Below are 26,215 nucleotides of genomic sequence, written 5' to 3'. Positions count from 1 at the left end.
CAGTTTCTTTTGGCCTTCACCTCATATGATTATGCTCAAGACTCTGTATTTAAAAACAAATGTGTTCCCAAGCCTCTTGATGTGCCTTGAGTTTATAGGAAATGCAGTTGCATGAGAGACAAGAATTTGGGTGATGGGTACACGAGGTTCACTATATGAGTCTCTACTTATTGCTTCATCAAAAACTTTGTAATCAAAAGTTAAGAAAAAAAAACAAATATGAAAAGGAGCAAAACCTTTATATATGCCACAGATCCATCTCTCTCCTTTGCTTCTCAGGCAAATTTCTTCCAAGGACAACTGTCTCACTTCCTTATTCTCCACTCACTATGCCCACATCTGCAGTCTGTCTCCTCTCTCCTCCAGACCTTTGAAACTGCACAGTGGTCACCGGTCAACTCCATATTGACAGTTATACAAGATGAGTAAGTTCCGGAGAGCTGCTGTACACCATGGTGCCTAAAGTTAGCAATAAGGTAATTTTGCACTTAAAATTTAAGAGAGTAGATCTCACATTAAATGTTCTTACCACAGAAACAAATAAACAAAAAAGAACAATGAAGGGACACAAGAAAACTTTCAGAAGTGGTGGATGTGTTTATTACCTTGATTACAGTGATGGTAACATGGGTGTATATATGTGTCCAGACCCACCGAATTATATACATTAATTTTGTGCAGTTTTTTGTATACCAATTATACCTCGAGAAAGTGCATGGAGATTCAGCAAGGATGAAATATCTTAGAAGAAGAAGTGTTTGGAAGACCTTTTCACTTTTCATTTTGAGGGAGGGAGAGAAAGAAAAAGAGAGATGATAAACAGTTGCCATGAGATATGGGACTTAGGGAGAGAAATGAATTAAGAGGAATTTTAGGAAGTTTTCTGTGTGTTGTGAAATGTAATTTCTTCTTTGCTCCCTCCTCATGAGAGGTATTCAGTAAAGATTTATCTTACTTAAAAAAAAATTCAAGGATAACCCTAAATCCTTATTTCACCATATATTTCTTTGGCATTTATTATTGTTGCTCAGTGTTGAGGCACACAGTATTTTCTGAATAAAACAAATTTTTTTCTTGGATTTTATGATAGGGAATGAAGAAATATTCTTTCTTTGTATTTTATCTTAGCCCGATTGGTGGGCTCTTTCACTGATTTTGTGTGTGTGTGTGTGAAGAAGATTGGCTTGAGCTAACATCTGTTGCCTATCTTCATCTTTTTGCTTGAGGAAGATTGTTGCTGAACTAATGTCTGTGCCAATCTTCCTCTATTTTTGTATGTGGGACACCACCACAACATGGCTTGATGAGCAGTGTGTAGGTCTGTGCCCCGGATCTAAACCCATGAAGCCTGGGTCGCCGAAGTGGAGTGCAAGAACTTAACCACTATGCCACCAAGCTGGCCCATCACTGTTTTTGCCTTTGATTTAGATATCCCCTGTATGTCCACAGTTGACCATCTTCTCTTATAGCCTTCACACAGAATGATCTCCATCTTGTCCACTATCTGCACCATTCACAACCTCCAGTTCCACAAATAGCTTATGATTCCCAAGTGAGTATTCTCATTTCTAGATCTTGATTCTGAGCTTTAGACTAGCTGCTGGGTATCTCCAGCTGTGTGTCTGTTAGGAAACTCAAATTCAACATGTCTGTGATGGTTTTAAAATGTGTCCGTACATTCTTTGATATTCCTTCCTTCAAGAGTTGGAACTTAATTTCCCACCCTTTGAGCATGGGCTAGATTTAGTAAGTTGCTTCTAATGAATATAATATGGTAGAAAGGATTGTGTGTGATTTCTGAGACTAGGTCCTAATAGGCATAGCCACTTTCTCCTTGCTCTCTATCTTGTATCACTCTCTTTGGGACAAGCTAGTTGTCATGTTGTCAGGACACTCAACCTGATGGAGAGGCCCAGGAGGTGAGGAACTGAGGCCTCCTGCCCATAGCCACATGGCTGAGTTTAGAAGTTGATAGTTCAGTCCAAGTCAATCCTTCAGATTCCTTTAGCCCTGGCCAGCATCTTTTTTTAAATTTAATTTTTTAATTTTTTTATTTTATTGCAGTAACATTGGATTATAACATTATATAGCTCTCAGATGTACACCGTAATATATTTCGAATTCTGTGTAGATTACATCATGTTCGCCACCCAAAAACTAATTATAGTCCAGCCCCTCACATGTTAGCCTAATCACCCCTTTTGCTCTTCCACCCCTTCCCCTATGGTAACCACCAATCCAATCTCCATCGCTATGTGTTTGTTTGTGGTTGTTTTTATCTTCTACTTATGAGTGAGATCATACCATATTTGACTTTCTCCCTCTGACTTATTTCACTTCGTGTAATACCCTCAGGGTCCATCCATGTTATCAATATGGCTGGATTTCATAATTTCTTATGACTGAGCAGTATTCCATTGTGTATATATACCACATCTTCTTTATCCATTCGTCCCTTGATGGGCAGCTAGGTTGCTTCCAAGTCTTGGCTATTGTGTATAATGCTGCAATATGCAATACACTATGTATCTTTATGCATTTGTGTTTTCAAGTTCTTTGGATAAATACTCAGCACTGGGTTAGCTGGATCATGTGGTAGATCTACTCTTAATTTTCTAAGGATACTCCATACTGCTTTCCATAGTGGCTGCACCAGTTTGCACTCCACCAGCAGTGTACGAGTGTCCCCTTCTCTCCACATTGTCTCCAACACTTCTTGTTTTCTGTCTGTTAATTGTAGCCATTCTGACCAGAGTGAGGTAATACCTCATTGTAGTTTGGATTTGCATTTCCCTGATAGCTAATGATGTTGAATATCTTTTCATTTGCCTGTTGGCCATCCGTATATCTTCTTTGGAGAAATCTCTGTTCAGATCTTTTGCCCATTTTTTAATTTGGTTGTTGGTTTTTTTGTTGTTGAGCTGTATGAGTTCTTTGTATAATTTGGATATTAACCCTTTATCTGATATGTGGTTTGCAAATATCTTCTCCCAATTGTTAGGCTGTCTTTTTGTTTTGTTGATGGTTTCCTTTGTTGTACAGAAGCTTTTTAGTTTGATGTAGTGCCATTTGTTCATTTTTTCTTTTGTTTCCCTTGCCTGGTCGGACATGGTCCTTGAAAATATACTGCTCAGACTGATGTCAAAGAGCATACTGCCTATGTTTTCTTCTAGAAGTTTCATGATTTTGGGTCTTACATTCAAGTCTTTAATCCATTTTGAGTTAATTTTTATGCATGGTGTAAGGGAATGGTCTACTTTCATTCTTTTGCATGTGGCTGTCAAGTTTTCCCAACACCATTTATTGAAGAGACTCTCCTTTCTCCATCGTATGCTCTTGGCTCCCTTGTCGAATATTAGCTGACCATAAATGTGTGGCTTTATTTTTGGGCTCTCTATTCTGTTCCATTGATCTGTGTGTCTGTTTTTGTAGCCCTGGCCAACATCTTGATTGTAACCTAATGAGAAGCTCTGACCTAGAATCACCCTGGGAAGCACTTCTGCATTCCTTACCCACAGAAACCATGAGATAAGAAATGTTTACTGTGTGAAGTCACTATGTTTTGAGGTAACTTTTTATGAAACAATAGATGATTCAATATGGTGTCTGAAACTGAACTCATTGTTTCCGTATCACACACCTGTCTCTTTTTTCTTGATTCTTTACATACCAAAGCCAGAAACATCCATTTTCCTTACTTTCCTTGGGCAGCCAGTAGATCTTGCCAATTTAGCATTCATAATATGGATGCTTCTGTGCTGCTGCTACTACTTAGTACCATGTTACAGACCTTCATCATCTATCATTTGTCATCTAGACCTTTCCAACATTAGTGTCTTCAACATTGGTCATCTTACTCCTTAGCAAAATAGTCTACATGTTGGCCTCTGAGGATTATTGCCTAAATGTAATATAGGCTTACTTCCTTGCTTAAAATTCTTCAATATCTACCCCTATTTTCATCACTTATAATAATGTTTCCTAAACAGTGTGAACAAATGGCATGAGAAAATTTGGTATATTGTGTTGAGTTTTATTCTGAAATGCAAATTCAGTATAAGGACCATTTTTTAAAAGGACATAATCTCAAAATATGTTTTTAGTATTCTAAGGAGTATATGAGTAGGTGTTCATTGTTTTTATTGTTGTTGTTTTCAGTGTCTTCATGTGGCAATGTGAAGGGTAACTTCAATTTAAGAAATCAGTTTTTTGGTTTATGAAATCCAATAAAGTTAAATTATGTACCTGATCTGTCACCACTCCCACAAATGATCGTTATATAGAAGAGAGCAAAAACAGTTCTAGTCTCCAAACATATGGAGCTATTCCATGCCTCTATGCCTTTGAATGCTTTTGTTCCTATATCTGGAATGGTTTTCCCCTGGACTACTTGGCAAAATTCTATTTATTCCTCAACACCCAGCCCAATTGACCTCTACTGTGTGAGACTCTTTTTGTTCTACCCAAGTGGAATTGATGACTCTCTGTGTAATTGTACCTAGCGTATTCTATTATGACAATTATCTTGTTCTTTTAATATTTATTTATTTTTCTGCCTCTCACCCTAGACTGGTAGCTCTTTAATTGGCAGAATTTTGTGCATGTGCAGTGTTAAACATTATGGGGAAGATGGGGTTGAATCAGACTTGTCACTTTATTCAGGGAAATATAACCTCTTAAGGAAAATAAAATATGTATTTAAATAGCTGTAACACAAATGAATATCCTGTTGGGGGAAGAAACCTTAACGTAATTTAGAGAAGGACAGTTTCTAGCTAGCATGATTGGGAAAGGCTTCATGTAGGAGTTAGCTTTTGAACTAGATGTGGAAAGACATTTGGGATCTTTGCGATCAGGGAAAATATTACATGTGGTAGGAAAGACTAAATGTGTCTTGGAGTTTGAAAGAATGTTGAGTCTTCCATTTTGACTGATGTACAGTGTTTATGCTATAGAACAGTGAGAAACAATAGCTTAGAAATATAAATGAGGTCAAGTGCGGAAAACTATCAATGCCAGGCTGAGAAATTCAGGTGACAGTGGGGAGCCTTAGACTCCTTTGTGCAAAAGGCAATGGCCTGATCAGAACTCTGAGTTTAGAAGATTAATGTGGAGTCAGTAGTGGGATTGTGAAGAGCAAACCTGAGTGCAATGAGACTGTGGAGGGACATGTTACAGTAGGCAAGGCAAGAAGCAAGTAGGGTCTGAGATACGGTGAAAGCAGTGGGAATAGAAAGGGAGCAAGGATGCTGAAGACAGAAAAAATTGGCAACTAATCAGATATGGAAAGTGAAGAAGAAAAGGAAAGGAAAGAGGGAAATCATAACTGGAAATTTTGAAACTGTGCTGTTTGAAAAAAATAAAGAGAAATGAAGTGTTGGGAGAGTTTAAAGGGGTCTATTAATCTGAACTTATATCTTGCATAATTAAAAAAAAGCTATTTGAGGCAACAGTAAGATCATCAAGATGGGATGAAATTAACCAGTGTAGAAATATATCACTTAAAAATAAATTAATTTAACCATGGTTTATAATAATGTAAGCTTTAAATCCAAAATGCATGTTCCTTTTATTTCTAAAGTGGCTATCACATCCTTCCTACTTCCTCCCTAACCATCCTAGTTTCGGCAGGAATTATTATTATTATTGGCCAAATCGCAAAACATGTGCATGAGGCCATATGGGACTAGGCAGCTGACCTTCCAAATGCCACAGATGCATGATCAAGCCCAGGCCAGCTTAGCTAAGCCTGACCCAGACCAGCAATTGCCCATCGGAATTGTGAGGGAAATAACTGGTTGTTGTTTAAACTACTAAGTGTTTGGCTAGATAACAGATACAGTCATCTTATTCCTTCTCATATTATAAGACTTGCCTAATTTTACCTGTAAGATTGCACCAAGGACAGGGATTGTCTTGTCTTTTTTTTTATTTAAGGAAGATTATCCCTGAGCTAACATCTGCCACCAATTCTCTTTTTGCTAAGGAAGATTGACCCTGAGCTAACATTTGTGCCCATCTTCCTCTGTTTTATATGTGGGATGCCTACTACAGCATAGGTTGATGAGTGATGCATAGGTCCATGCCGGGGATCTGAACCGGTGAAACCTGGACCGCCAAAGTGGAGCGTGTGAACTTAACCGCTGCACCACTGGGCCAGCCCCAGGGATTGTCTTTTCTTAGTTATCTTTATACAGTGCCTATTGCAATACTTTCCAATAAGTATTTGTTGAATTTAATCCTAATGTTATCAGAAAATGTTGGCATTTCCCCCCAAACTTGAATTAAATCAAAGAGAAACATTTGAAAACTTCTGGGTAGTCATGAGCTTTGCCCAGTTGTTGTCTAACTGTGACTGATGGTTGACAGACACTGGCGGACATTTTTTGTCACCTAATTTTTCCTAAAAGATTCTCATTTATCAGAATTTGAGTTAATATATTTTCCATTTCAAAATCATATTTCCTAGTCCAATTTTGCACAGATTTACCTTTCAGCTTTCATGTAAAGTAAAAGTTTTCTAAAAGGCACAACACTATATTTAATAGCTAGTGCTAGGCAGAGGCAACCAGAACATTACAGAAATCAAATTAATTGGCCAGAAGGGACTGAGCCTGGAAGCATTTTGGATTAAAGTGTTCTCTTTGCTGCTGTCTGGGACAATATATTTCAAATAAAACTGCTTTACATAAAAGTTCTGTTGCAATTCAATCCTATAGAGATTTTTTTTCTTCTCACAAAACATCTAGAGTGTTTTTCCAATAAAAACCAGTGATTTGGGATTCTGTTTTATCTTCTTTCACATTAACTTCATGTATTTCCCATGAGAAAATTAAAAATAGCTCACCTGTTTTATGCGTTGTGTTGGAGTGCCTTTATATAAATACATTATAAGGGCTTATGGGTATATATGTGCATATATTTGAGTCTATAGCTGCCAGGGCATTTGTGAGATGAGAGAGAGCCTTAAATAGCAGGGAAAGAAAAATCTTAGAGGAATACGTACTTGTTAAAATTTACTTGAGCTCTATTGAAGTGTTATTATTTCAGAAAATGCACTAGAGAAGACAAATGTTCACTTTTGAAATAATTGAAAACCTGAAATTAAGAGAGGATGTTTCAAAGATTGCATACATATCTAGGCAATTTAAGCTTTATCAATATGTGTATAGTATTTTGGCATATTTTGTCGGTAAGAATTACAGTGAAGCCTGTAAATGTAGGAAATGAGAGACATATTCCCTATGTTACTGTACCATAGCTCTTTAAAAAGCGATAGGACAGAAGGTTACTGCTCCTTTTTGAACTAGGCATTAAAGAGTTTTTTTAGGTCCTACTAGACATACTTTGAGATACCTTTGCATTCTCGACTTCCGGTTTCCCTTAATTCTTCTGAAGATGGCTAATATAGAACTTTAATTTTACTGTCTATGCTCTTCAAAAACAGGTTTGACATGTGATTCTGATGGAATGAGAAAGGAGAAAATAATGCTCAGAAAAGGGAAGTTTAAACAAAGCTTCTTTTTTTATTTTTTTGCGGAAGTTAGAGGCTCCCCCTTCACCTCAGTCAAAGAGAATCGTCTCTTGAAAACTAAGAAATGTCGAAAGGAAACATTTAGTGAAAATTACTAGGGTCGAGATTTCACTTTGACAGTTGTAGGAATTTGTCAGGGTGAAATGACGGTTAAGAAAAAAGACCTGGATGGGAGTCGTGGAAATGTAGTTAAAATAAGTGTAGTATTGTATGTATTTTGTTGTAAAAATCACTTTGCTTTTTATTGCTGGAAAGAAAAGGTTGGTGTGAGGAAGGTTGTAATCAGAATTCAAAACACAGTTTAATTTCATGAACACAGACTTTATTAATAGGGGCCTTGTGGAAATTAGATCAATCAGGACTTGGGTTAAACTAGAATTTCATCTTATATTATTTTAAAAAAAGTTGAAACCAATAGAAAAATTGAAAGTACAATGTTACAAATACCTGTATAACTTTTACTTTGACTCACCAATTATTAACATTTTGTCATATCTCTTTTTCCGTATCCTTTTTAAAAAAACCTTTCAAAAGTACATTGACAATATCAAGACATTTGACTCCTAAGTATTTCAGCAGGTAACTCCAACATAATCACAGTTGTATTATCACACTCAAAGAATTTAATATTGACATAGTAGTAATATCTAACACATAATCCATACTCATGTTTACCCAATGAACCCAAAATGTTCTGTTTAGCTTTTTTATTTCTCAAAATAAAACTCATTCAGGATCTGATTAATGATCTTATTATATATTTGTTTATTGTGTTTCTTTAAATTCCTTTCATTTAGTACAGTCCTCTTACACTTTTTATTTTTCATGATTATGATTATGATTTTGTTTTTCATGACTTGTTTAGAAGAACCCAGGCTAGTGGTCTCATAAGCTTCTCACAATCTGAATTTTTCCCATTGCTTCTTTATGACTAGATTCAAGTTAAACATTTTGTCAAGAATAATACATAGATGATGTTTTGTACTTCCCAATGCATCAAACCTAAGGCTAATGATGTTTGTTTGTTTGTTTTCTCTTATTGATGATGTTAAATTGGATCACTTGGTTCAGGTGGTATCTACAAGATCTCCCCGTTTTAAAGGTGCTTTTTCCTCTTGGTAATTATTGTGTATTCTATATATTGATACTTTGAAATGATGTGAATATCCTGATCCTCAACAAGTTCTCAGCCAATAGTTTTAGTAACTATTGATAACTAAATCATGACATTGATGTTTGAAAATGATCTTCTAATTCTTTTAATTATGTAATTCATTAATTAACTGACATTATTCTACAAAGAAGAACTTCTACCCACTCACCTTTTTAATATAGCTATGGACTCTTGAATTCTTTTTCATTCAATGCCTTAAAACGTATTATCATCATTATTATTATTTTTTGGATATTTACATTAACCCCAAATTAGCTAGTGTAATATCTTTCCACCTAGGTCTTCTGCCCTTTTGACATGTCCCCATCAATACTTAATCCTTCACTAATAGATGCTAGCGTTCATCACCCACATCCCCACTTTGGGACTAAAGGATTTATTACCAGTTATTCCAAAGATTGAGGGCGGACACTGTCAGCTGTCCACCCTCTTTGGGAATTGTCGTTTGCTGAAGATAGCTGCCTTGTTCAAGATCATACTCTCTTTTTGGGGTGGCGTTGTGGGTGTGTGAGGGAGCACTGGGAACCTGCATCCAGTGGCGAGTCAATGAAGGCATACGAAAGCTTTGTCCCCTCTCTTCAATTCAGGAAAACTCTGAAGAGCCATGTCAGTTCCCTGCGAATTTGGCTGAGGGCTTGTTGTGACTCCAACACAGGTCAAATTCTTCCTCCACCCAAGTTTTCTTCTTTTCCCTTCTCCAACGATTATTGATCCAAGAGCATTCCTCAATGAACCTTCAATTTACTGCTTTTCACCTCAGAGTCTACTTCCTGTGGAACCAAACGTGTGACACTTGTTCTGACAATGGTCTGAGAAAACGATGCTAAAATAGGATTTTGGAGCTGGATCACCCACTGCTTAGTGAACAATGAGGTGGAATATGAAAAGCCCTTGGCACAAGGTGGCAATTATAAAGAGTGCACTGTAGGTAAAGTGGAATGCTATATTGGTGAAAGAATATGCAATAGTCCATGCACTATATTAAGTATTTGACATATGTGTGGGAAATACTGATTATAAGGGCAGGGGTATTGAATAGTGCTTTCTGGGAGCAATTAATGCTTTGGGAAGAGAGAATGAAAGACTGGACAAGATTAACTATCAATAAAGGCTAAATGTGAAAGCCAGAGGGCCTCCTTAGAAACACATAAAGAGATTCTCGTCTCTTGCAGCCTGAGGGCAGAAAAGGCGGAGGGCCAGGCTCAGGACTTAAGGAGAGCAGAGCTCCAGAGAGAGTTAAACTCCCTGATGACTTAGGCTGGCTGCGAAAAGGCTAGAGTTCTGATTGGCAAAGACTAGGACCCAAAGATATCAGATGAGAACATTTATTTGATGCACTTGAAAATCTTGACTCTTCAGATTCCCCAGGCCCCTCTGAGCCTGCAGACATAGCTTCACCACTCTAACAGAGAAAAAGACATTTCCTCTAAAAATAGGATGTGCCTTATCAAGGTTAAATTAAAAGCTAACTTTGAAATGTAAAAATTGGCTTTGATATAAATTTAATAGCTATGAATGGGAGGAAGCAAGTAACATATTATTGATTCAAACATTTAGAGCAATGTAAAAACAGAAAGTTTCAGTAGAATTTCTATAATCCTCATGAGATAAAGACTTGCTTTGGGTAGGAAAGTGAAGCTATTGCAAAGCATTAAGGAATTATTGGTATTGGATTTTTCACAGTATTTGTGGGGAAGGCTTACCTTGACATTTAAGTTAAGACAGACACCTCCTATTTATTGCTAAAGCAGATGAGTACTCCTGCCTATGGAAGAATCATAAAGAAAGTTGCAAATATTTTACTTAAAGGAAAAATGTGCATGATGCTTACAAGTACATTTTTGGGAAGTAATAATATATACTGATCATTTTGTAATGCTCAACTTTCACTGGAAGGCATTTGGGCTTTACTGAAAAATAAGAAAAAGTCAAGTGAGAGGTTATATATCTGTCTCATTGCCTGGCCAGATTAAACCAGGCACAATTCTTTAAGGCTGCTGGCTCCCAACCAGAATTTTTCAAGATTAAGGTTGACAGTTGTTTTATATCCAGCCAAAATTTATTATCTCTAGGAATGATATGTATGTCTTCTCCAATTATGGAAATGCAACATGATCGTGGCTATGTCACATCATAGAAAGAACTAAATTCATTTGTTAATCGTTACCCTGATCCAGCAAACTGATTAAGAAGAAAAGAGCTTCTCTATTGACTGAAAAAAGGCAACACTTAGGCAGCTGACACCCTGTGCAAAAGCACAGAAACTTAAAAGGGAAAGATTTTGAGCTGTGGCAAGAGTACTAGTAGTCTGCAATTCCATCTAAGTGAGACCCCTACATTTAGAGTTTCCACTGAAAACCAGCCCCATGTAGAGACAGGACACTCCCCCAAGACATGCACGTACCCACACACGCCTCCCTCCCCCACTCCATTGCATGGGCTTGTATACACCGTGAGCTTGGTGATCATTTTCTCTCAGGAATTTGAATCAAGAGGCAGAGAGAAAATTTGACTATTTTCCATATTTCCTTGAAAGTAGTGCAAGATTTCGATTTGTGGAAAATGGAATAATTGTTCATGGGGGAAATGGTGGCATCAAAGGTGTAGAGCTTGGAATGAGTATAGAAATTGAGGGCAAAGGGAATGGGAAAGAAAAGAAAGAATGCAAAGAAGGCTGATGTGACTTGAGCAGAGCATTTTATATGGGGCTGAGTAAAGAGGAAGGCCTTGCGGGGATTGGGTGATGCCCGCTGAGGAGGAGGTATTCTGCCCAGTGAGCAGTAATACGAGGATCTCTCTACACCACAAAGCAAGAGAGCGGCATCTTCAGAGCAGTGTGCATGAAATCGAATGCAGCAGTGATGTGCAGGAAAGCTGGGGGCAGTGGTCCCTGCAGGAGACCATCCTGAGGGGGTGATGAGTGTCTGGCTGGGACAACCACAGTACAAAACAGAACCTTAATTGGACTCTGTTATTGTTACCTTCTCATTGTTTCATTTCTACATCCTTCTTCTTGACTTTATTCCACTCTTCCACGTTCCCTTTCTATCTCCTATCCTACTATACTTCTTGCTGCTGTTACTCTGTGGTCATGTTTTAAGCAACGTCCACTGTTGCAAAATTTCCTTAGTCATGATTCCCCTCTCCTGAACTACTGTCTTTCTAATCTCACTAGGTGGGTTTTCAAAAAATAATTATCTGGAAATATTGTTTTGCATCAGAATACCTTAAAATGTGGGAGGTTGGTGCTTTTTCTAGGATGTAGAAATTCCATCAATTTTCAAAAATCATTAGGCTGTAAAAAAGTCAATTCAATTTTCCAAGATTGTTTTGGCCGTGCGTACATTTTCTCATCCATAAACATGCTTATCAACTTTGCTGCTTCATGCATCATTAGACTGAAGAATATAACATCTGCTTTTAATAAGTATAAACTAGTGCTAATGCCAGAGAAGCCCAACCATAAAGATGATAGTAAGATTAATAATAAAATAAAGAAAATAAGGATATGTCTAACTCTTGGAAAGCTCACTCTTTGATATGTATATAAGTGAGTCTTAGCATTACAAAGGGGTGCTTTTAACAATTCCTCTCCAGGTTCATTTAGGCATAAGGTGTCAAATGATTTTATTTTGACTGCATGACTAAGAGAAGAAAACCAAAATGCTGGAGACCAATTGAAAAATAATAATAAATGAAGACAAAAATCACTGATATTTTAATAAAAGTAAACTGGAAATACAGAAGCGATTTACCAAAATTCTGTCCACAACGTTTTAGGACTTTTGGGTGAGCTCAGGAACAAACTTTATGTTCATTGCATTTATCCATTGTGTAGGCCCACTTCACTTCCTTGGCTACTGTGCATGTGGGTGGGTCTGATTTTCATGGTGAGGTGGTGAGAGGAGGGAGTTTTTGTGGGATTCAGGGAAAGTTGTTTACCGTTCTCAGTTCATCAATGTCCTAATTAGTAAATTGGAGCTAGCCTTTCTCAGTGATCTCAGCAGCACACTATCATAAAGGGACAGGAGTGTTGTCAGCTGGTGCCTCATCAGTCAGAGAGCTGCAGCTACTGTCATTATGATGCTCACCACTCCCCGCTTCCTCCATATAACTCTGGAGACCTTCAATTCTGTTCCAAGTGGTTCTCCCCTGTGAAACTGCGCATGAGTCTTTGATTTCAGGAATGGTATTGGAGGGACTGTATTTGGCAGAGATATTACTGGATTCATACCCCCTGAGTCAATACAAAAGCTTGAAACTATATCAACAAATTGTGAGGTTGCACAAGGTTGACTTTATGCCCTTGACATTTTTTTTCCTCTTTGTGCCCTATGATTTTGTCTTAGCACTTACAGACATGCAGGTAATACTGAATTTGCTTTTCTTGTCTGTGCATTTTTCCATTTTGTACACAAAGACAAGCCTTGTCTTCATCTCTGTCAAAACTCCTCTCAAAATTAATTTCTTCCAAGGAGTTATTCATGATTAGCCTGACTTAATAACTTTATTGCTACAGTATTCAGAAATGAATTTTGAGCTATATTAAGCTATATTAAGCTCACTTACATGTTATCTCCCCATGTGTACTTCAGTTATTGTTTTGGGGTAGGTTCCTGTGTGTACAAATAGTTCCTTCAAGAGTCCCTGAATTCAGGAACTGTGCTATAGATGTATTAGACCCTCCGGTGTCTCTGCAATGTCCTTTCATCAATGAAGAAACATTGCTGGCTGATGACCTGGGACCAAAACACGACAGCATCTTCATAGACATGTCTTTTAACAAGACAAAGGTGCTTTAGAGAATCTGGCGGCTTGCTGGCGATTCCTCTAGATGTCTCCCTCAGTCCGGCTCTTGTTCCTCCTGAATGCCGCGCTGGATGCTCACCTGACTCTGTCAGCTGCCAGCATTGAGGACATCCTGGAAATGCCGAGCTCTGGGTGTTTTGCTTTTGCTGCCTTTGCTTCAACAGCAGAGCTCACACACTGCCAACGATTTCCATAATATGACAGTTTGTGAGTGTTAATATTACTCAAATTAAAACGCCTGTCTGTTTTCTTGTGCCTAATCCTCATTGATGGCCTGTAGAGTCCTGAGACTGGGCTGTGAAAAGTCCCCCCAATTGTGCAGCTGTTTAATGGCTGTACTTATTCACTGTGGCACTCAGAAATGACAGATCACAGAAAATCAGAAACCCAAATGTCAAAACAGACATTGCAGGTTCCGTGAAAATCCAGAAGGCCAGAACCTTCCTGACTTTTGTTCTCTTAAGTGCATCATTGAAGAGACAGCACAATTTACCTGGGCCACAACCAAAATGCAAATGAGCATGACCTTGCAAATCCTCAGGAGGGCTTTTCTGAAACTGACTAATGGGAATACTAGGGGAGACTGAGCGTGAATCAAACACTGCTTGATCATCTATTACAACGCACCAGACACTGTACTAGGCACTTTCATAGAATTGTCTAATTGTATTAAATCAACTCTCTCTGTTTTTTCCACTTCCTAAATGGGCCTCGTCTTTTCCTGAGGGAGTAACCAGAGCGGTTTGTTGAGAACAAATGTCTTAGGAGCCTCAGAGGATTTTGCTTCACCACATGTGGGCCCTCAAATACAACTGAGAGTGACAATATTGTACCTTAACCCCCAAGGGGCTGGCCCAGTGGCATAGTGGTTAAGTTCATGCACTCTGCTTCAGTGGCCCAGGGTTTGGAGGTATGGATCCTGGGCATGGACCTAGCACCACTCGTCAAGCCGTGCTGTGGCAGCATCCCACATCAAATAGAAGAAGATTGGCACAGATGTTTGCTCAGCGACAATCTTCCTCAAGCAAAAACAGGAAGATTGGCAACAGATGTTAGCTCAGGGCCAGTCTTTCCCACACACACACACACACACACACAAAAATAATAACCCTCAAGATAAAGTTCATGACTGACAGTTGGTTAAGAGGAAAGATACCAGACGTTATACCAGATATCAGAGCCTTTTGAGAGATTCTCATGTCATAAATTATATTTTTTACATATATGATTTATTTTTAAAAATTCTCTTTATTACAAAAGTAAACAATATATTTGTAGAAATGTGAAGCAAAAACAAGAAAAAGCATTTCAACACAGACACAACCTTGTTTAACAATGTATGGGCAGCTATCGCTACATAACTACCACTCTAAAATTGGGAAGTTTAAAATAAGAATCATTTACGTTCCCTCATATGTCTACCATGAGATGGTCTAGGCTGGACGTGGCTGGTTTGGTTCCAGCCTCAGGTCTGTGGGTGGATGGGTGGCTGTCCTCCACACGTCTTCCATTCTCCTTGGAAGAGTGGGCAAGTCAGGGCATGCTCTTCTGGCAGAGGTGCAAGACAGCAAGTGGCCAACAAGCAAGCGCATTTCAAGCCTTTGCTTGCATCGCTTCTAGTATCTTATATATCACAGTTAATCGTATGGGCAATTCTAAAATCAATGGAACAGTGAAATACATTATTTCCATAGTGAGAAGGAGCAGGAAAGTGAAGATTTCGTGAACATTAATCCAAGGTATCTCTATAGGCTCTTCTCTATTTTACCGATAATATAACTATCCTAGAGCACACTATTTTCTTGGATTTGATAATTTACCTAAATGCTGTTTCCAGGCTCCTGCCCTTTCCCATGCCGTTCCCTCTGTCTGAAACATCCTTCCAGCTCTCTCTCAATTCTACCTGTATTTCAAAATTTCCTTAGTTTCATCTCCTCTGGGAAGAATGGGCTAAGTTCCTCTCCCCATTTTTAATGAGGATTTTAGCATGTTATTTTGAAATTCTCTAATTACATATTTGTCTCCCGTGATTGACAGTAAGTTTCTCTAGGGCAGATTTTGGGTCTTAATTCTAATTACCTAGTAAGTTTTTGGTGAATTGACATGAAAGCACATAGCACATGTCCTGTGTATGTTCTTTCCTTGTCTGGTTGTCACCTATAACCATTTTCCAAGTAATTTAAGGGGACACATAGAAATATTCCCAAAATAATAAAGACAGTGCCTCCCATCTGCACAGAGCTTTAGGGTTTATAAGGTGCATCTATAGTCACATAATTTGTTGAGACAAGAAACCTCTCTCTGTCCTCAGTTTCCACATTTTTCCTCATCTCTCTCATTATCCTCTGTTAAATCTGTCCTTTGACTTCATCGTGCTTATCTGTCTCCTGTCTTGGTCTTTGATTCTAGTATTGACAAGTGATGATGGCAAAATCACAAAACCGTGAGAATTTGAGATTTTTAATCTCAGTTGGGCTCTGAAAGAATGTCATTTGAGAATCTTGTATCTTGTCAACAATTTTTTCCAGTCTTCTCAGCTGCTACTATATTTCCTTATAGCAATTTTAGTCCTCTAACTCATGTCTAACTTGTTTTCTTTTTCCAAATTATTAATAGCTTCTTGGAGAAAAAAGGAATTGTAGGAGTCATCTATGTTGTCCTTATCCAAAAAAGGTATGCAGTTGCCAGACACACCATTTTCTCCTTTGCCCTGGTGCTTTGGCACTTTGTTTTCCTTGTCCTTGAATCTCGATGCCTTCCATCCCTCTCAGATGCTCTTCATCCGCAATTAGTTCACTGTCTCTTCTTTACGACACTCATTTTATTTTATTTATTTATTTTTTTGAGGAAGATTAGCCCTGAGCTAACTACTGCCAATCCTCCTCTTTTTACTGAGGAAGACTGGCCCTGAGCTAACATCCATGCCCATCTTCCTCTACTTTATACATGGGACGCCTACCACAGCATGGCTTTTGCCATATGGTGCCATGTCCGCACCCGGGATCCAAACCCGTGAACTCTGGGCCACTGAGAAGCGGAACGTGTGAACTTCACTGCTGCACCACTGGGAAGGCCCACGACCCTCATTTTAGCATCTGCGGTACCTGTTACACTATAGTTTTATGTCAGTCCCACAGCAGCCCAGTCACTATTGCCCCAACCAGGATGCGGCCTGGAGTGAGAAGAAGTGATAATCCCTTGCTCAGCATTGGTGCATGGCCAGAGGATGAGATAGAAAGCAAGGACAGAAATACAGAAAGTGTCTATTCAAACTTTTAAGGCAGAGGTGCCTGTGCCAAAGGCCAGATCCAGGGATCAATAGTTGCAAAAGACAAGTACAAACCATGCTAAGGTACACTGGATTATCAGGCCAGCTGTTGGGGAATATTTGGGGGCTATTGCCCATTTGTGGGGTACTCAGCATTTCTTTTATCAAAGTGTATACATGCATTGCACTCATCCATTACAAGACCAGACTCAGAGTGTACGAGGAGTAGTGCGTCATAGACACTTGACTGACTGAGTGAATTGAGTATGACAGGTATTATTATTTCCTTTTTTAATGAGTAGAATTAGTACTTTATTCAAAGACTCAAAACAGGGACTTAGAAGGGCCCCACTCAAACCCAAGTCTTTATTCAAGCTAGTTCTTTCCATATCATTTGGAACTAAGTTTTGAATTTACTCCGGAGAAAAACTCTGTCAATGAGATACAACTCTCTATTATCCTCCCTTCCTGCTTTGTACTTTTTCCACAAACATTTTATAATCTTCTTAAATATATCATGGTAGGCACATCTCAAGAATGGTACGATGTGTTTATGCAAAATCCCAGAGCCTCACAAAAATGTCACAATAGACACGTAAGTACATAGTCACACACTCTGACCTGGATCCGTCTCTTGCTTTAGAGCGCATGTTAGAGCTTTCTCCCATTGGCAGACACGGGCAGGCAATTTCAAAGCCAAGGTGCTTTTGTTTTACTTATTGATTTCTTTCAAGAGAAACTTTTCTTTACCGTCTGCTTTATCTGCCTTTTGTTTCCCTGACTTTCTTTTTTATTTTGAAGTAACTCCACTGGAGTGATTTTTAATTCACTCTACTCAATTTTCAGAAAAGATGTAGTGATATAATTTGACTTACGTTACATTTTAAGAAAGAGGAATTAAACTCCACGTTATTTGCTCAAACTTTTCCTTTTGCCTGAAATGATATGTCAGTCTGAGACGTTTGACAACATTTCACTCAATTTTTAAAATCAATTCAAACGATTTCTCCTTTGTCCCACTCAAGTAATCTCTACTCTTTTTGTTCAGACCATCAGTACAGTACTCTTTTTTTTTTTGTGAGGAAGATTGGCCCTGTGCTAACATCTGTTGCCAATCTTCCTCTTTGTGCTTGAGGAGGATTGTAGCTGAGCCAACATCTGTGCCAGTCTTCCTCTGTTTTATGTGGGATGAAGCCACAGTGTGGCTTGATGAGTGGTGACAGGTCCATGCCTGGGATCTGAACCTGCAAACCCTGGGTGGCCAAAGCAGAGCATGCAAACTTAACCACTACACCATCCAGCCAGCCCCAGTTCAGTACTCTTTCTAGTGCATTTGACTAAATCATGTGTTTATCTGTTTCCTATGTAGACTATGTTTTTGTTTAAAATATTGCATTGTGGCTTTGTGTAGCCAGCACTTAGTACATTCATGTTAAATAAATTGATGGGGGCTGAAGTCTAAAGGGAGGTATTAAGAAAATACATGCAAGAGGAAGGCGCGTTGGTGAAATCCAGTTAACATCCATAGTGAGTTTGTAGGCCACATGTGATCACAAGCTGTCATTGTTAGGAGCCTGGGAAAAATAAAAAGAACTGGAATGAAGACATTGGTTTTCTTCCTGAAGTGATCACCTGCTGATTGCACCATCCTGGAAAAATGAGTAAAAAAATCAATTTTGAGTTAATGTGTTGAGAGTAGGCATGGAGAACAATGCTCATTTCTGTCACTAAGGCTGATTGAGAGTGTGATCAGTACTCAGGGGCAGAAAATCACTCCGAATTACCTGAAAATTTATTATTATCCAAGCCCCAAATAAGGCCTAGTTTAATGCAATAGGAAGTACATTTCAAATAGATTCATTTATCTATCCATCTGCCTCATTCTAATTTACAATTTGCAATTATAAGCATTTCATTAATCAGTTAACAAGGCATATTTATAAGGCACATTAATTTATAGGTTACAACAGTAAACTGACGTATTTTAAAGACAACCTTGGTATTTTAGCAAGGGAAAGCTAATGCTGTTTATCTCAGTGCTTGGTTTTATATTAAAGTGTTGGATTGGGAATTAGATTTAAGATGCAAATCAACCATTATGTTAATAAGTGCGTAGTTTATTATTAACAGTTTAAAGAGGTGAATTGTTGTTGATTGAGTCTGTATGATATATGATAGATGTAACATGAATATCAACATTTAAAAATACACAGGCAATAGAAGAATATGATTAAAGAATTAATCTTTCATGTTAGCATTTGGCTTTCTCCCTTTGTCATCTCTGTAAAATGTGATCATAATATCTTGACTATTGCTAAGAATCAAGTTTTAAAACACCTAATCAGGAGAAATGATTCAATTCTTAAGTTTGTAGAGGCATTTACAGTCAACTATTCTATAGTGTTTAAGTTACTGAAGAAGCATTTTGGAAAAGAGAACGTCATCCTGGTTTCCTGCACCTGTGAATTATAGGTGAACGATTATCCTAAGCAAATGGGTACTCTTTCAATTTAATCACCTGTAAGCCTCTTTTCTTGGTCTGAAAGTCTGCTGCTGCCAGGATAATTTTGAATCACTTTGTATATGAGTTTGCTCTTCAAGTTCTCAGTCATTAAATTGAGCCAAAAGCCAAATCTTAGAACTTTGGATGGTTTCTGTTGTTACATTTTTCACCTTTTTCTGTCTTTCTGAACCAAAACAGAGTTCTCAGTCACTTTTACCAAATGTGACATTGACCATCTCATTAAGCGTAAAAAATATTATCGGTAGCTTAATCAGTGTTTGCTGAAACTCCCATGTCCTAACGGCTAATCCAAAACCTCGTGATTCAATGGCAAATCTTACCTGGTTATAACCTGACTACCATTCTAAAGGGGGCCGGAAACATGTAAATCTGATTTTATGTTTTCTGTCGAGCGGTGTTGCATACGATCAGCTTCTAGTGCCAGGAGCTTTAGCAAAAACTATTGATTAGCTTTCGGATAATGCTACGGGTAGTAAAATGTTGAATTTTGCTGCAGGGAAAATGTGTCTTGTCAAATAATAATCAACAGCCAATTCATGTGTGTATTTGAGGAGAGAATTCACATTTAGCAGGTCATAAACCAACATAGACATTAATATTGACTCGAATATTCTTACTAGTTTTGGACACATCTCACACATTCTTAAAAATACCTTGGCTTTGGATATTTACTCACATTAATATTGTTATATGCCTTCCTTCAATTAAAAGCTACTCTAAAGACAACTAATGTTCATGCTGTCCAGTTTCCCACCTGTGAAGGAAAATGGCCAAGGTTTAAAACCATGCTGAATGTACTATCAAGTCAAGCAGTATCCACTGAAGAATGTTAAGACATTATCTCAGAGGCCACAGCTTCAGTGGGAGGTCACTGGGAGACGACCCTCCTTGGAGCTGCATTCAGGCAATGAACGGGCCTGGGACCGCAGGCGTGTCACTCTGCTCTGGATTCCAGTCAGCACAAAGCGAAGAGTCTGTACTAGATTATCTCCAAAGTCATTTCCAGTTCCAGGAAAACAAATAATTTTCCAAACTCATAAATTCTAATTTTCAAGCTATTAGACCCCTCCTCACTTTTTCTCTTAAATTATTTGGTGCATTTTAGGAGTTCCAATGTAGCGATTAGTCATTAAAGTGATTACTGACTTCAGCCCTGGTTGACTTGATTTTGACAACTTATTTCTTTGTGACCTTTTCTTCCTAACTTAAGCAAAGCATAACCAGATTTCATGTGTTACATAAGGGAATGAATATGTGAGTAAACTAAACAAAAAATATCTGGTACTCATAACCAAGACCTCCTCTCAGAAAGGCCATGTTGTGCCTTAAAGCTGTGTTTTGATAATCCAGAAATGTGGAGAGCGATGGGTAGGAGTGGAATATTCAGATAGCTACATAATTAATTCACACACCACAACCAAGCTGGAATCTTTATTTTTCAAAAGCTTTTGAATAAAGGTCTGAATTACTACCATTTTACCTCTAGAGAACAGAACACTCTCTTAATATTATAAGCTATTTCATTAAATAGCACTTAATACCTACAATAAACTATATTGCAAATGGCTAAGCAAAGAATATAGATTTAGGGCAGCTTATGACCTTGTCATTATCTGGTACAAAGGAAGAAGGCAATTTCTTTGTGTATAATTGCATTTAAATTTTATGCCATAACAGTTGAAATGAGAATTGTTAGTCATTTAAAGAGGCACTTTAAAGATTAATTTAATGACACATACTTGAGCTATTTAAGGAGGCCTAAAAAATAATAAAAGGGAGTTTTATTTGGAAAAATCCCTCATTTCTTTGCAGCCCATATCAGAATCTATTACTGCAGCTTTGTGCTGGATGAATAGATTTGTGTGGGTGGAAGAGAGGAGAGAAGGGGGCTGGCATTTACCCAGAGGCCTTTCCATTTTCTAAAATTGAAAATCTTCTCAGTCACCAGAAATTAAGTTTAATTTAAATCATTTGGTATCATATATCTAAAAACAATAACTAAACTGAAAAGGGAAAAAAAGACAAAATGAGAGTAAGAAAAAGTGGCAAAGAGCTGAGAATCTCTTCTAAAACAAATAAACAAAACACTAAACTGAAATCATGAAGCTCTTAAGGCAGTGTGTTAGTAATTTAGGTTGTTACGCATGTACCGGCCAAGCTCCAAATTATAAGGTGCATTTGGACTGCACCCTCCGTCAGGGTTATGGAACTTTCCCCTTCGTTCTGCAGCTGACTTTCTGAGATACCTGGAACAAACTTCAAGGAAATGTAAAAGGGAGACAATTGGTGGGGTTGGTAATTTGAGGAGTAAAGAGGAAGGATGGGAGGCAGTGGAAGGTTGGGGGCAGGGAAAATCTGCATTGTACAGAGACCTGAAAGGAGAGAGAAAAATGGAGAGGTGTGGCATAATTGGGAAAAAGGAAAAGTGATTCAGATGCTTTTGGGTTCTTGACATCTGCACACTCCAGAAGACTTAGAAAAAAAGCAACAGTGGGAGCCTATGAGTTAAACTATTTCTTTCTAGAGAGAATTTACTAAACTTGGAAATTAGGAAATTAGGCTTACTTGGAATCACCATTATTATTTTGTTGGCAATGTGAGACCCTACTTAACTTGTTTATGGTCTATAAATACTATTTTCAACGTCACAGATTTTGACTACTTCCATTTAGTTAAAACTACCTTTATTAGGACATTGTAAAGTATACGGGAATTGAAATGAAATCATCTGTCATTTCAGTGGGAGTTTTAGTCTGCTTGTGTGTTACTAAATATCTAACTTCAATATCTGAGTTTAACACTCTGAATTAAGTATCGTGCTTTATTTTAAAGCAATGTAATAATATAACATTCGCACTCTACTGGCTTTGAATTAGTAAAATATAAATGGTCTGGGCTCAAGCTTACTTTGCAGAGCATATTCTTTCTTATGAATATTACCAATCAATGGGGCAAAAAATTTGCTAAGGAAAAATTTTATATCCTCAGAGAATTTTCTTCAAAGGCATCAAAACACTTCAAAAGTGCACACTCCACTAAGAACAATCATTATACTAATTAGAGATCATTTAAATAGATTCTTCAAATAGGTTTGTAAGGGTCTTACTGGGTCCTGTTAGTCTAGTCGAGTTGGTGTATATGACAATAAGGAATGCTTTTGCTGCCCTTTAAATAGGTCACTGTGGCAAATGCTGTAATTTGCTTACTCAATATCTATTTTCCTGTTCTTATTGTTAGCAAAACACGAATTTTGTTTGATGAAGCAATTTCTCTAGGTATATATTCTCTTTCCTAACTTTCTTTGCTGCCAGGCTTGGCCATGTGCATGGTTCTAATGGTTTTAAAGGGTAAAATCTAACTAACGAGATTGAAATGAATGTCTACAAGAGCTTCTGGGAAAGCTTTATCTTTCTTAGGAAAGGGTGAAGCAGCTGGTACTACTATTTATGTTTCTATTTTCTTTTCTCTTCTTTTCTTTTACAGTGTTGATATGATGTCTGGAGCTGGAGCATGAGCTGGAGCATATAACCATGAGATGACAAGCAAAAAGATAAAAGTCAACACTGTTAAAATGGTGGAGAAGAATGGAAAGAGCCTTAGTCCCTGATGGCCTCTCAGAATAGCTAAACCAATGCTGGAAAATGCCTACCTTTGAACTTATTGTTATTTAACAAAAGTAAATTGTATTTGCTTGTCATTTTGTCACTTATAATCAAATCCACTCTTAAGTACAACTTAAATATTAAGAAGTATGTTTTTGTGTGTATGAATGTATATGAATTTTAGTTTTTCCTCTTCCATTTATTATGAATGATGAGGTTTGCTTCAATATATAAATGTAGATTTCTTCTCATGCCCAGCTACCATTGGAAGTTTTCAGGGAGAAAAATGGAGAAAGAAAAGGTGAAAACAAAAACAACAGAAAAGAAGAGGTTGTGAGAAAGAAGTGTAGGAAGCGTTATCTTGAAAGAAAAACTAGAAGTAAATTTTAAAAAGAGACAAATTTAAAGTACAATAGTAAACTTGAAAATGTAATATAAATATAATGTATATGCCTAATTATCTGCATTAGTCTCTGTGTGTATTAATTTATTCAAAAATATTTTTAAATGACTATGATAACATTGATTTGCAAAGATGTGCATTTCTGGAAGAATGTGATGAAGCTCAGAGGAATGAAGGCACATCTGATGATGTGTGTGCATGTTTCCATAAGATGGGTCTGCCCACTCTATGGAGGCTCTCTTTTGAGAATTCTCAGCTATATCATAGTTTTCTCCAACTTGTCAAAGTGAACTGTGTATGTGTATGCTCATTGGGGTGAGCAGGGTGATACATGAGGCCTCAAAAACTCAGGTGATACCAGCCTGAAAGATGGCGCTGTGTGGGACGTGCTTTGCAGACTCTCAGAGCAATGTCTTCTTTCCATGATGCCAGGATGGGACAGGCCTGGTGACCAGTGTGCACCGACCTTTTAAAAGAGAAAAGAACTGAATTGTACATTTGTTGGTGAAAATTAATGTTATTCTTACAGCATTTATAATTTGAAAATAAAGGGGGAGATAAATTGTATTTGAAAAGGCCCTACATAGTCAATCTTGTCACTTCCTTCAGAAAAAAATATGTATTCCTCTCATTCCTTCCCTCCCATATATCCTCACCTCGTCACCTCTAGGAGAAGTGTACTCCGAAAATTCTTTTAATGGATGTATACATAATATACATTTATTGCCAAAAACACAGAAATTTATTTTTTAAAATTTACCTATCCTCAGAGGTATACACTGGGTACATTTTTGTGTATTTCCTTTCAATCATGTGTCTGCATGTCTATCTCTCTTTTCTTATCCTCACAAAATTGTATCCTACTGTATATACTGATTTGTATCAGGCTTATTTCTTATAATTTTGTATCATGATTGTGTGCTTGGAGAAGTGTATTTCCATAGGTTCAGGGGCATTTTCTGGGAAACAAAGTAACGAAGAGTCTTTCACACTCCAGTAAGTAAATGAAAGGGGGAGGCAGGTAGAAAGAGGGATGCATGTTAAATATAGAAACCACAAATAATTGAACGATGCTGGTAATAAGCAAGTCATTAGTCTCGACTAGGGCTTGCAAACTGATGGCTTGTCAGCCACATCTGGCCTACAGATGTTTTTGGTTTAGTTTATAAAGTGCTGGTTTTTTCAAAAATTGAGTTGGTGGCCAAAATTTATAAATTGATAGATTTCATGTATGAAACCTAATGTTACATTTTTGAAAAGCCAGAAGAATTGACAAATCAAGGGCCATATTCCTACATGGCACACACTGGCTGGAAGCAATAGTGAATACTGAGTGAAATGGAGAGTGTGTTCTCTTGTCTACGCATTATGTTATGGTCAACCTGGCTTCTACAGGCCTTTGCAAAACTAGGGGCAAGTCTAGATGCAGTTTCTTCGAAATTGTTTATTAATTATCATTACTGTTTTCATGAGAGCATAACCTCTCCTTGCGCCCAACTAGACAGCAGATCGGGGATGAGTTTTTCTTCTATGTGGCCATCACATCTTACTGACTTACATTAGAGGTTCTCAGTAAATACTTGGAAATGGCCATACTCTTTGATGGACAAGAAATTTTAGTCTAAAATATTTTAGCACAGGATATGATAAATTGAAAGTATATTTTAAAATATCATATTCTCAAATGAGCAACATAATAGCAGTAACAAGTTACAGCTTCCATCAATTTTCTTTATGTATTTATTGAACTAATGAGAGGTCTCATTGAAAATGATTTTCATTTAAACAAAAACTCTAGTTTTATAGTCAACTTGCCAAAAGAACAGGTCTTCTTTTCATACTAGGCACATATGGGTGGTGGGGGTAAAGAGTAAGGCAGGAGGGCTATTAAAAATTGTAATTTGTAAGCAATATAGCAGGGTTGACCTTTGTATCAAATGTTACATCTAGTCCTTCTGAGATGAAGATCATATTCCCAAGTAAATAAAGGTATTCATCAGAATGAACGATAGAGTTTCTGTACTGCTTTATAACATCCAAACAAAGGAGGAATACAAGGTGTAAGACCAAAGAATGCCCTATGGAGCCTTAGAAATTAAAAACAATCTCATAGGAGTAATGGTTTTTAAAATTCACATATGGATAATGATTTGGAATAGTTGAAAACTTCCTCATGTCTTATGGCCCTCTTGACTCCTTCTAAAGTTTCATGCCCTCACTGTGGAAGAAGAGTGAACTGAGGGAGAAAGGGATTTTCTTTATATTCAAATCATTCATTTTAAATGCACACAATATGTTTCCCATTTCCCGTTTTGTGAAATCTACTTTTTTTTCAGCTGCCGTATTCTTGTAGGCAGAAACATAAAGGGATCTCTTTGGGACCACTGACCTTGACTTATTGGTTATCTAGGTCTCTACTGAGCACCATTTGTTTTTTACTCTTACCAGATGCAGATATCAGAATTTAATGGGAAAAGAAAAACAAGGATTGAGAGGACAAGAGACAAGAGAGGATGCGAGAGCAGTATATAGGTGGTAGAGTTAAGCTGGAGGTTGTGTCTTCTTAAGACAATATGGGACTCAGAAATGACCTTTTGCTTCATTAATATGTTGTCAAGAAGGGCTTGGATCTAAAGACCAGACCTTCAGCAATTTGATTTCTCCAAAGCACTTTGCCATATTTAATGGCTTTCAACGAAGTCAATAACCTTAGCAGTTCTGTAGTCCTCAAGCGTAGGGTATTGTGATGAGGCAAAACACAAACTATTCAGCATATCAGTCAGGTATTGTTGACAAAATGCACAGAAATATTTATTAAAATTATAATGGAGTACTTATTCACCTCAAATTATCTATGTATAGGTATATATCTTAGAAGAAAATGCCATCATAAGCAAGATT

At 37.6% G+C, this 26,215-nt stretch overlaps 1 long non-coding RNA gene across 2 annotated transcripts in view; it reads left to right on the top strand.

Moving 5' to 3' along the window:
• The window catches only part of LOC139040974 (uncharacterized), a 147,237-nt gene extending 121,930 nt beyond the window's left edge, over window positions 1-25,307 (top strand). For both annotated transcript variants that reach the window (XR_011495359.1, XR_011495358.1), the window contains one exon: window positions 22,793-25,307. This is a non-coding gene — a long non-coding RNA (uncharacterized lncRNA). The remainder of the gene's footprint in view (window positions 1-22,792) is intronic.
• The last annotated feature ends 908 nt before the right edge of the window (window positions 25,308-26,215 follow it).

The sequence above is a fragment of the Equus asinus genome, chromosome 18 (genome assembly GCF_041296235.1).
Source record: "Equus asinus isolate D_3611 breed Donkey chromosome 18, EquAss-T2T_v2, whole genome shotgun sequence".
Classification (NCBI taxonomy): domain Eukaryota; kingdom Metazoa; phylum Chordata; class Mammalia; order Perissodactyla; family Equidae; genus Equus; species Equus asinus.
Note: the sequence above shows the minus strand (reverse complement) of the source record. Positions and strands in the feature narration are given on the sequence as shown.